Here is a 12,505-nt window from a genome sequence, read left to right as displayed (position 1 = left end):
CTGAGTTCAAATGTGACTTCAGATCTTAATACCCTGGGCAGTCACTTAACCCCAATTGCCTTAGCAAAAATAAATAAATAAATGAGTAGACTTTAAGTGAAAGGAAATGTGGTGGGGTAACAAGAACATTGATTCTGGAGTCTGAGTTATTTATTGAGACTGATGAGTGGCTTTTAATTCTAATTCTGCCTCAAGAAATAGGGAGCAGAGCTTACTCTTTCTTTATCCATCCCTTTCTCTTGCCAGCAACATCTCAGTCAATTCCATTGCTTCTCTGGATCTCTTTTTTCCCCCCGTGTTGTAAATTGAGAGAATGGATTAGAACCTATAAGATCCCTTCCAGCTCTCAATACCATAACTCTAAGTCTTAATTTTTATAAATTACTCAGGCTAGTGTTTTGTAGTGGGAAGTGGACTCTTTTCTCCTCTCTTTTCTCCTCTCTTTTCTCTTTCCATTTGTTTTCTTGGGAAGATTAAATGATGCCTCTCTCTGAAGATTTACATGGGAATTGAACTGGGTGGGTGGGTGGAAAGAAAGAAAAAAAGAGAGGAAAGAGGAGGATGATAGTACTCAGAGGCAAAAGAGTCTAGGAATTTTGTACTTATCTTGTGTCATCAAAATGGCACTGAAAGATTAGAGAATACTAAAGTCTCATCCTTATGGGCATTGAGGTGGTAAAACGGATAAAATATTGGACTTGGAACAGGAAATCATGCAAAAAGACATCTTTCTGAGGATAAGCCTGACCTCAGACACTTATTAGCTGCATGTTCCTGGCAAGTCACCTGTTTTCCTGTTTCCTCATCTATAAAATGAGCTGAAAGAGAAAATGGAAAACCATTTAAGTGTTTTTGCTAAGAAAATCCCAAATGGGATAATGAAGAGGGCAGAATTGTAGAGACTTGTCCTTGCCTTTTCTGAAGAGGTATACTATTGAGGAAGGAGATTATAGCAATAGATCACTGTTATTATATATCATGGCCAGACTGAATTTATGCCAAGAATTTAGGGACTATCAGGGTTGATTCAAATTAGGAAATATGATTAGAAAAACTATAAAAATAACTGACCATATTAGTAGCAAAAAAAACCCAAAAACATCATGATCATATCTTTTGATGCAGAAAAGACTTTTGACAAAATTTCACATCCATTCTTACTTTTAAAACACTAGAAAGCATAGAAATAAGCAAAGCTTTCCTTAAAATGAGAAGCAGTATCTATTTAAAACCAAGAACTAGCATCATCTAAAATGTGATTAAGCTAGAGAATAAGATCAAGGGTAAAGCAAGTATATCTGTTATCACAATTACCATTCAATGTAATACTATAAATGCCAACTATAGCAATAAGGAAAAATAGAAATGATAAGCACAGGCAAAGGGGAAAAAAACTACCTTTTTGCAGATATGATAGTCTACAACTGAAAATTAATTGAAGTAATTAACAACTTCACTAGTTATATGATATAAAATCATAGAGTACTTCTGTATAATACCAACAAAATATAGTAAAAAGAGAAAGAGAAATTTTCTTTTTATTTATTTATTTATTTTTATTATAGCTTTTTATTTACAAGACATATGCATGAGTAATTCCTCAGCATTGACAATTGCAAAACCTTTTGTTTCAATATTTCCCCTCCTTCCCCGAATCATTTCCCCCAGATGGCAGGTAGACCAATACATGTTAAATATGTTAAAGTATATATTAAATACAACATATGTATACATATCCATGTAGTTATTTTGTTGCACAAGAAGAATCGGACTCTCCAGGCTAGTCTGTATTCATTCATCTTTCTGGTCATTTCTTACAGAACAATAATATTCCATAACATTCATATACCACAATTAATCCAATCATTCTCCAATGGATGGTATCCATTCAATTTCCAGTTTCTAGCCACTACAAAAAGGGCTGTCACAAACATTTTGGCACATGCTGGATCAAAGGGTATGCACAGTCTGATTTGAGCATAGTTCCCAAATTGCTTTCCAGAATGGCTGGATGTATTCACAATTCCATCAATAATATGTCAGTGTCCCAGTTTTCCCATATCCCCTCCAACATTCACCATCATCTTTTCCTGTCATCCTAGCCAAACTGAGAGGTGTGTATGGTATCTTAGAGTTATCTTAATTTTCATTTCTCTGATCAACAGTGATTTAGAGCACCTTTTCATGTGACTAGAAATAGTTTCAATTTCTTTGTCAAAGAATTGTCTGTTCATATTCTTTGACTATTTATCAATTGGAGAATGGCTTGATTTCGTATAAATTACAGTTAATTCTCTCTATATTTTGGAAATGAAGTCTTTGTCAGAACCTTCTCATTCTTTATGGTTAGATCATGAACCCATTTTGACCTGATCTTGGTGTAAGGTGTTAAGTGTGGGTCAATGCCCAGTTTCTGCCATACTAATTTCCAATTTTCCCAGCAGGTTTTGTCAAACAGTGAATCTTTATCCCAAAAGCTGGGGTCTTTGGGTTTGTCAAACACTAGATTATTAAAATTATTGACTATTTTGTCCTTTGAGCCTAACCTATTCCATTGATCAACTAGTCTATTTCTTAGCTAATACCAAATGGTTTTGGTGACTGCTGCTTTCCCAGTTTCCCTAAATGTCCTACTCAATTACTCTGCCTCAGGTTATAACCATTCCCTCTTTATGTTAGGATAAAGGTCTTTATCCATTTTAGATATCTTTAGAATATCAGGAACCTCTCCAGTACCTCCCATTATGTCATCCTAGGTGCCTCCCCCCATTAGGTCAGCCCCATCCAGGTACCTCCCCCATTATGTCATTGTTCTTGTTACCCTATAAAAGAATCTTGTGTATCTAACATTGGGGCTGGATTCTTTGAGACCAAACCATGGATCCATTTGGTCCCAGTAAATCTCTCCATTAAATAAATTATTAAATTGTTCTCTAATCTCTATCTTGCTCAGTTTCTCCGGCATTACATTATAATATAGTTTTAGAGAATTTTTCTTTAAAATAATTATGGACAATATAAAATAGGAGTCTTTCTGCCAAGTTATACAGAGGAACCATATAAACACAATTATAAAACACTCTTTAGACAAATAAAGACAGGCCTAAATAATTGGAAAAACCTTCATTGCTCATGTGTAGACTGAGCCAATATAACAAAAATGACAGTATTATCTGAATTAGTTTTCTTGTTCAGGGCCATTCCAGTCAAACCACCAAAAGAGTGTTTTATAGAACTAGGGGGAAAAAAAACCCAAGAAGATTCATACAGAGGAACAAAATTTTAAGAATATCAAGGGAATGAATGAAAAAAAAAGTGGGAAGGAAGAAGGTCTAGCATTATTAGGTTTCAAACTATCCCAAAGCCATAATCATAAGAACAATTTGATACTAGGCAAGAAATAGAGAGGTTGGTCAATAGAACAGATTAAGTAAACAACATACAGAAATTAGAACAGTAAACTCATGTTTGATCAATCTAAAGATCCTAGATATTGGAATAAGAGCACACCATTCAACAAAAACAGTTAGGAAAACTAGAAAGCAGTCTGCCAGAAACTAGCATACCAAACTAGTATACTACCCTCTAAACTCTAAATGAGTACATACATGATCTAGACATACAAGTTAGATCATAAATAAATTAGAGAATCATGGAAGAAATTACATGTCAGATCTATGAATAGGGGAAGAGTTCATGACTAAACAAGGCAAAGAGAGGCTCACAGAAGATAAAATTGACAATTTCGATCCCATTAAAACTAAATTGTATTGCTCAAATAAAACCATTTAGATAAAATAGAAGAAAAACAGAAAATTGCGAGAGGGGGGATCTTTATAGCAAGTTTTTCTCACAAAGGTATTTTTTCCCAGATTTATAGGTGACTTACTCACATTTATAAGAATAAGAGCTATTCCCCCATTGAAAAATGGTCAGAGCAATGAAGAGTTAATTTGCAGAATTCTGGAAAATAATGTTTACTTAATTGGAAACTCCCTCCCAAATATCTATGTATCTATATTTATAGATATATAGATATCTATACACACACACAAAAGAAAGTGATTTGAAAACTGACAATAGGATAATGAAAAAGCATGAAAAGCTTTCTTCTTTTCTTTAGCTGGCAGAGAACAGTAATTTCATTTAATAAGTGGATAATTTATCCCAGATTTCCCAGAATTTGTTTTTTATAATTTATTGTGTCCTCTATACAATCCCATTAAATAAGTCTGGATTGGGAGAGGGAGGGCTTGAGAATGTTATTTAAATAAAACTTCTTCCTTAGAAAGTATGGGCAAGGGAAAACAAGGCTAATCACCAGTAAGCAACCGTAAAATTGGGAGTTCTGCTCCACCCCAATTAAACTATAACAGAAGGACTAGTTCTTTGATTGATTCAATCAATACAATGTATGACCTAGGGATGTAAATTTGAATTGATAATAATCTTAGCCATTGGATGAAAGAATCTAACATAATTCTGAGTCATGCTTATAAACTCATTAAGGTTACCAGAGAGTTTCTGGGTTCTATCCTCAGATTTATAACTTTCCCATGCTATGATTTAATTGATTATGAGATGAGCAATCAATCAATCAAGAAGCATTTCCTAAGGGTCTGCTGTGTGCCAGATACTGTCCTCAGCTTGGTGGATACAAAAAGAGACAAAAAACATTTCCTGTTCTCAATTATACTCTAATGGGGAAGACAACATGAAAGCAAATGTATACAAAGTAAACTCTATATAGGATAAATGGGAAAAAATTAACAGAGGGAAGGCATTAGAATTAAGAGTAGGGAGAGCTTCCAGTAAAAGATATTTTAATTGATACCTAGGAATCTTTGGAAGTCAGTAGTCAGAATGGGAGGAAGGAGAGCATTCCAGGTATGGGGGACAGTCAGAAAAAATGCCTGAAGCTTGGGCAGCTAGATTGCACAGTGGGCAGTGGTCCTCAAACTTTTAAAATAGGGGGCCAGTTCACTGTCCGTCAGACTGTTGGAGGGCCAGACTATAGTAAAAACAAAAACTCACATTGTCTCTGCCCCTCAGCCCATTTGCCATAACCCAATGGGCCACATAAAGGTCCTCAGCGGGCCACAACTGGCCCGCCAGCTGTAGTTTGAGAACCCCTGTTAAGAGCATGGGCCCTGAAATCAGAAGGTCAAATCCAGCTTCAGACACCTAATACTTATTAAATGTGTGACTCTAAGCAAGTTACTTAACCCCAATTACCTTGCAAAGGAAAAAAAAAAAAGAGAAAATGCAGTAAGTTGAGAGATGGAATGTCTTGTTTATGCAATAGCCAGGAGGTCACTGTCACTGGATGAAAGAGTACATATTGGGAAGTAATCTTTAAGACTGGAAAAGTGATTGTGATGTGCTTAAGAATCCATAATTGCTTCCATAATTCCTTCTTCTGATCCTTTCTACAAAGAAGAAGAGTGTGTGGAATCTTATAAGATTGCTATTAGAGGCATGAAATAATGTCATCCAACAATTTACAAAAGGAGATTTACTTAGCCTTAACAATGAGAGGATAACTGGACAAGTACATACCTCACCTACTTATGGAATCCCATCTGGTTACTAGGGCCAGGGTGTGGCTTCTGGATCTTAGCACACTGGAAAAGCCTTATTCCAAGTGACTGGATCTTTTTATGCCCTTACAAAACTGGGAATCCACATCAATCAGGCCAGAAGTCATCAGGAAGCTATATGAAAGGAAACTTATTTAGCTTCATAGGCTACTTAAGTACTAGAGACATCAATGCTGACTTCTAAGTCAAAACAAAACAAAACTAGTTCTACCCAAATGGCACTACTAGTAGTAATTCTATCAAAAGGTCATAGTACTGATTAACTTTTCTGCTACTAAAAGTCTCATTACTTGGTTGGTTTTTTTGGTGAGTTAGTCAATGTATAAATTTAAAACAGCCTGAAATTTTGTCCACAAATAAGTAAGGTCTTTCTGTTATAGGATAGATGATATTCAAACAGAAGCCCTTCCTAACTGACATCTTACTACCTTTCTTGTCTTCTCACTCCTTAAACAGTCCCACCATTCCCTCTTCCCTCCCCAATCACAATCCAGTGACACTATCCCTATATCTGGAATGCTGACGCTCTTTATCTCCACTTCTTAGTGTCACTGGCTTCCTTCAAATCTCAATTAAAATATCATGTTCTACAAGAATTCTTCCCCAGATCTTTCTTAATGCTACTTTCTACCCTCTGAGATTATCTCTAGCTAATCCTGAATATATCTTGCTTGTATATAATTGTTTGTGTGTTGTCTCCAAATTAGACTGTGACCTAGTGCTTGGTCTATAGTAGATGCTTAATAAATGTTTGTTGATTAACTGAATAAAGAGTTTTACCAAACACTGTATAATTACCATTCATGACTAGTACAAAGTGTGGGGAGAGAATAAGCATTATTTTAGTTCCTACAATGATCCAGGCACTTCGCTAAGCACTTTTAGAAATATCATTTCATTTGGTTCTTAAAATAATTCATCAAGGTAGATGCTATTATTCTTTTCCAAATGAAGAGATCGAGTTAGAGGTTAAGTGACCTGCCCAGAATCGCATGATTAGTAAGTTCCTGAAACTAAAATTTAAGTCTTCCTGACTCCAGGCCCAGTTGTTTCAAAGATCAAAATTATTTCTTACCCTCATTGAGCTAACATTCTATTAAATGTATATAGTAGATGGATGCTCAGAGAGAGTTGTAACCAAATGCTTCAGAGTGAAATAAATCCTGCCAGATATTACATCATCTATCATTATGACAACTAAGTAATCTTTCAGGGTGTGGTTTGTATATTTAATTATGAATCTAAAGTTCAAGTTATCTAATTAGAGAGTTCTCTACAATCCCAATTCTGCACATTCCTAGTTCTAGTTCTAGTAGTTTTTGGGACAACACCTTAAAATAACCTCTGGACTCACATACTGACCTGAGATTCACATTCCAATTTCCTTCTCCAGCTCATTTTACAGAAAGTGACATCTGAAGTAAACATCAGAGTTAGAATTTGAATCCAAGCTCCATGATTGTAGTGTCAGTGTTCTTGTTAACATACTATTCTTCCTTCCATGTTGTTGTTATTCATTTTAATCATCACAGTGTTACAGTGAAAACCAAACAAGATAATACATGTAAAGCACTTTTCAAACCCTAAAATTTTTGATAAATATTAACTCTTAATATTCTTTTGAGTCAGAAGATCTGGATTTGAATCCTGCTTCTGGCATGTACTAGCTGTGTTTCTTGTTCAGTCATTTTGTAGTTGTATCTGACTCTTTGTGATCCCATTTGGGGTTTTTCTTGACATTTCCTTCTTTTGACAGATAAGGAAACTGAGGCAAACAGAGTTAAGTAACTTGCCCAGAGTCACGCAGCTAAGTGTCTAAGACCACATTTGAATTGAGGAAGAGCAGTCTTTCTATTATTCACTGTTCCTCCTAGCTGCCTAACTTGTTTTCTCTTTTAGTGATTCTCTTTTTTTCCTCTTTCTCTTTTTGTGTCACAAAATAAAATGCTTTGGAAAGCTAATGGGAGATGATAGGACGATCAAAGAAGGTAGCAGTTTAGGTACACTTCTAAAAATGGATTTAAATTCAACAGGTGAAGAGGGAGAAAGAATATATATATATATAGAATAGTATAAAGGCAGTAGTGAAGTGAAAGCATGCATGATTTGTGTATATGGGGAAAGGATTTTTTAGAGTCGAAGGGAATTCCATGAAATAGACTTGTAAGAGTAAATATTAGGACAGATAACCTTCAAATAATTTTACTCAGCCTTAAAATAGGAAATTTGTACTTAGATTTGAATGTGGGTATCTCTGATGAATATTTATCCCAATCTTAATTACAATAATGGAACACTGTGAAAGTGGCAGTCTAGAAAAGCTGGAATACTGTCCAGTTAGTTGCTCAGGACATTTCTATTCCTTCCAGATCCACAGTCTACTTCCCTGGTGAATGCAAAACATTAGATGGGAGCAGAGGTCACTTCTCTCTAACCTTATTTGCTCTCACCTTCCCTCAGTCAGGTGTAGTTTAAACTCAAAAAACCTTCCCCTGGAACTGCTCCCACTTAGAGTAAGGAAAGATCCTCTTTCTAAAACCAAGTCATTCTTCTAAACAAGTAGGTAACCTATTAAGTTGATAAGAATTTGAAAGTAAAATTCCAATGTCATAATCATTAACAAACAGCAATTTTTAAATGCCTATTTCAAGGCTTTTAAATATTCTCATCTCATAGATTTTTCTGGAAGATTAGAGAAGCAGGCATGTAATAAATGTTTCTGAGTGGATAGAACCCTGCATCTGGAGTCAGGAAGATGAATTTAAATCCAACATCAGACAGACACTACCTGTACATTCCTGAGCAAGCCAACAAACCTCTATCTACCTCTGTTTTCGTTTAAATGGGGTTAATAATAGAACTGCCCTTCCAGGATTCTTGTGAAGATGAAAATAAATAATATTTATAAAGCTCTTATCATGGTAGCTGCTATATAGTATGGGCATAATAAATGCTTTGTTTGCTGTTGTTCAGTCTTGTCCAGCTCTTTCAGATCCAATTTGAGTTTTCTTGGCAAAGATGTCTGAGCGATCTGCTATTCCTTATCCTTTTGCAGATGAGGAAACTGAGGCAAATAAGGTAAAGTGATTTGCCCAGGGTTACAAAACTAATAAGTATCTGAGACTGGATTTGAACTCAAAAAAGTGACTCTTCCTGACTTCAGGCCCAGCTCACTATCCATTCATTGTATCACCTGATTACACTCTAATAAATGCTTAGTCCCCTCCTTCTCTCTTCTCTTCCCCCTTAATTGTTTCCTACTATGACTCCCTTGCTATTTCCCTAATGTCAGGAGAGAGCAAGTAACATCCCCAACATATTGGTGATATTCACTGTGCGGAATTTATGAATCCCCACCAGCTCAATAATGATGGATATACCCGTGACACAAAGACTGATATGACATTTTCATTCAAGAGGTTATTGTTAGTGCACCTTCCAGATATAACAGGTGGAACATGTCACCTTCTTAGGGACAATAAAGTAAGTAGCTTGTCCAAGTTATGGAATAACATTACTTTGTAGTACAGCAAGTCACAATGCAATGACTTTTCCCCCTAGCAGTGTGCTGCTGGGGACTTGAAGAGAAATGTGGCTTGTTTGGTGGAAACTGGGGGAGAGAATACAAAGCATGATTCTGTATACCTGTATTTAAAAAAAAAATAGAAATAAAACCTTAATATAGTGCATAAGAAATTAAAAGGAAATTTTTTGGCTGTTTTGCACAAGCTGCAGATGATACATGAAAGCCAACAGAGGACATAGAGTCTACAATCAAATACTTAACCCAAATTTTCCAATAAGGCATCATAAACATCCCATAAAAAGAAAACAAATCAGTTTTCTTCTCTGGTATAAAGAAAAGATCAAAAAATATTTTTAGTGTTTTAGTGGTATCAATTAGATCTTCCTTTAATTCACAAGAAGACCCAGGTCATGTCTAACCATGGCACTTATGAGTGGCATCTATGTATTTAGACAATCCATAATCTTATATATATAGATACATATTTTACATATCAACCCACAATATGTATTTGTGTTTCCATGCCATCTGTCCACCTAATCATTCACCACCTGGGGAGTTTTCTGACATGAGATATAATAATGCAAACTTAAGTTTGCCATTCACCACAGAAGAGAACCATAGAAGTAAAGAATCAGAAGGCCCTTAGAAGTCATTTAATCCAACTTCTTGATTTTGAAATGAGATTGGTTGATGTTAGAAAGACATACTAAGTGAGAGGGACTACCTGTAGTGTTGAAGTTTGGTCATTCGTTAATGAAATAATCATTGAGAATACACAAGTATGTAGAATACACAAGGTACTCGGCTAAGTGCCAGAAAAGCTACAAAAAGAAATGACAAATGCTAGAGGTAATGAGGGTAAACAGGTATACCAAAGCATTACTATTTAGAGTAGTGAATTGGTCCAACCTTTCTGAAGGGTTATAAAACTGTATATACCTTTTGACCCAGCTGGATCTGTATCCTAAAGAGATCAAAGGAAAATGAAAAGAACCCATCTGTACAAAAAAAAAAAAATTATAGCAGCTTTTTTTTTTTTTTTTTTTTTTTTTTTTTTTCTGGTGGCAAAGAACTGGAAATTGAGGGGATACTTTTTTTTTTTTCTTTTCCCCCTGAGGCTGGGGTTAAGTGACTTGCCCAGGGTCACACAGCTAGGAAGTGTTAAGTATCTGAGACCAGATTTGAACTCTGGTCCTCCTGAATTCAAGGCTGGTGCTCTATCCACTGCACCACCTAGCTGCCCCCGAGGGGATACTTTTCAATTGAGGAATGGATGAATGAGCTATGGCATGTCATTGTGATACTGTTAAACTATAAAAAAATAACAAAGGGTTGATTTCAGAAAAAACATGGCAAGACCTATATGAACTGATCAAAGTGAATTGAGAAGAACTGGGAGAACAAGGGCCCAGTAACAGCAATATTATAATGATAATCAATTGTGACAGACTGGCTACTCTGACCAAGATAATGATCCAAAACAGTTTCAAAAGACTCATAATGAAAAAGTGCCATCCACCTTCAGAGAGAGACCTGATGAACTCTGGGTGCAAAATTTTAAAATATGGCTAATATGAAAATATGTTTTGCATGATCTCATCTGTATGTCAATATCATATTGCTTGCCTTCTCAGTAAATGAGGAAACTGAGGAAAATATAATAATAATATATATATAATAACCGAGTTAAGTAAATTATCCAGGTTCATACATCTAGTAAGTATTTGAAGCATGATTTGGACTCAGATTTTTCTGACTCTAGGCCCAGCCCTCTTTCTATTGTGTCACCTGGCTGCCCTTGATTAAAAAAGAAAAAAAAATGCTAAAATAATAATAATAATAAATTAAAGTATTTTTAAAGATAATCAAAGTAAAAAAAAGAGAGATACAAAGATAATTGACAGCTTATATGTTAGTGGCAAAGATGAGACTTTTTTTCTTATTTTATTTTATTTTTCTCAGTTACATGTAAAACAATTTTCTAACATTTGTTTTTAAAAACTTAAAATTCCAGATTCTTTCCCTTCCTCCCTCCCTACCCCAATCCCCCACTGAGAAGGCACATGTGAAATTATGCAAAGCATTTCCATAAAAGTCATGTTGCAAAAGAAAACATAGATCTCCCCTACTCCACCCCCTCCCCCCAAAAAAAACCTTCAAGAAAAATCAAGTTAAAAAAAAAATATGCTTCAATCTGTATTCAGACACATTCAATTCTATCTCTGGGTATGCATAGAATTTTTCATCTTAAGTTTTTCAGAGTAGTTTTGGGTTATTGTATTGCTGAGAACAGCAAAGTTATTCACAACTAACCATCCCACAACATTTTTATTATTTGTACATAGCATATTTCACTTTGCATGAGCTCATACAGGACTTTTTGGTTTTTCTGAAAGCATCCTGCTCAAAAGGTGAGACATTTATAAAAAGCAGATAACATTACCTTCATTCCCTCTTGGCTCTTACAATGATTAGAGAAATGTGTACCTGTTTACATGCACAGTCACGCTCACATACAAACACATAAGTGAAGTAACAACATGGCAACTTGGTATCAATGAAAGAATGATCAATTGTGAGTAAGAGTAACCTTATTGTGAATCCTGGTTCTGCCACTTGTTAGCTGAGTGGCCTTAGTAAAGTAATTTTCCCCTCCTAGGTCCAGTCCTCTCATTTGTAAAATTGGAAAGGACTGAACAAATTGGAGCATATAGATACCATGGAATCCTATTAAAATGTATGAAGTAAGGAAAAACAGCTTTAAAGAGTCATGAAAAGACTTAGACATAAACATGTATGAACTGATGAAAAATGAAATGAGTAGAAGCAAAACAAGTTGTACTTTAACACCAAAATAGTAAAAACAAACAATTCCAAAAAACTAAGAACTCTTATGAAGTGATCATCCATGACTCCAGAGGACTGATAATGAGAGAGATCATGGACTAATATATAGAATAAAAAAACATATTTTTGGAACTGACTTGTGATTTTGCTTGATCATGCTTATGTGAGACAGGACTCTGCCTTTCCTTCCTCTCTCCTTTCCTTTCTTCTTTCCTTTCTCCTTTCTTCTTTCATTTCTTCTTCCATTTCTTCCTTCCTTCTTCCTTTTCTTCTTTCTTCCTTTTCCTTCTTTTCCCTCCTCTCTCCTTCTCTCCCTCTCTTTCCATTTTTCCCCCAGTGATTTGAAGGGTAGGAAGAATTTTTAAAAAAGAATATTTGATCATTGAAAAAATGATTAAAAATTAAATTGGAATGAGAACACTATATACTTTACTTTTGCTTTTCATAGGGTTGATATGAAGAAAGTACTTTATGAATCCTGAAACTTTAAATAACAGTAAGTTATTATTACTGAAAATAGAATCTCATC

The sequence above is a fragment of the Sminthopsis crassicaudata genome, chromosome 2, assembly GCF_048593235.1.
Source record: "Sminthopsis crassicaudata isolate SCR6 chromosome 2, ASM4859323v1, whole genome shotgun sequence".
Lineage (NCBI taxonomy): Eukaryota > Metazoa > Chordata > Mammalia > Dasyuromorphia > Dasyuridae > Sminthopsis > Sminthopsis crassicaudata.
Note: the sequence above shows the minus strand (reverse complement) of the source record.